Source organism: Mastomys coucha, unplaced genomic scaffold, assembly GCF_008632895.1.
Source record: "Mastomys coucha isolate ucsf_1 unplaced genomic scaffold, UCSF_Mcou_1 pScaffold11, whole genome shotgun sequence".
Classification (NCBI taxonomy): domain Eukaryota; kingdom Metazoa; phylum Chordata; class Mammalia; order Rodentia; family Muridae; genus Mastomys; species Mastomys coucha.
This window is the reverse complement of record NW_022196893.1, coordinates 6,290,602-6,291,391: the sequence shown is the minus strand read 5'-3', so window position 1 is coordinate 6,291,391 and position 790 is coordinate 6,290,602.

Here is a 790-nt window from a genome sequence, read left to right as displayed (position 1 = left end):
GAAAGGGGAGTCATCAGTGTTCAGGAGTTTAACAAGGCAAAGGTGTGGGTATACATCATGCGGTTACAAGTTCAGTACTGGTTGAAATACTCTGCAGAATTCATTAGGCTTAGGAAACAGAAACTTAAGGCTTGTAAGGTATGGAGACTTAGTAACAATGAATAGCAATGTTGTTCCTTTAACAACAATGTAGCTCCTCTTTTGGTTTCACACATCCCTCCCCCGCCCTCCTCCCCACACCTTCACCTTGCTCTGCCCACTAAGGCTGACCACACAGGCCCTTTAACGAGTTGTGTGGTGAGGCCGTATCTCCAACCTCCTGCTCCTCGGATGTTCCTCGGATGCTCCATGGGATGTTCCTTCCACCAACATCCACCACCCCAACCCTGGCCTTGGGCCATTTGAGTGTGTTCTGTTGGTCCTTGTTCCCTACCTGAGTCAGTGTATCATAAGACAATCACAACCCATTTGTCAACCTGCCTGGGGCCTGGTAGAGGAATGGAGGGTTCCAGGAGGCTTCCTGAGTTCTCAAGCTGCACCCCCTGAGGCCTGGCAGGAGGGACAGCTGAGTCACACAGCACCTAGAACCAGCACCAGCCCCCTCCTCCACTCCACTGGGGCTCTACCCTGAGCTTGGGTTCCTAACTCCACCTAAGGATGTGCACGCATGGGGTCAGCAGTGCCCCCTACCCAGTCCTGAGGGGGTGGGACCAAGTATCGAGGATCCTGAGGGTAGTGTGCTTTTTATCAAATTCATGTTCAACAGAAGAAACTAGTCAGGAGGGCCCCT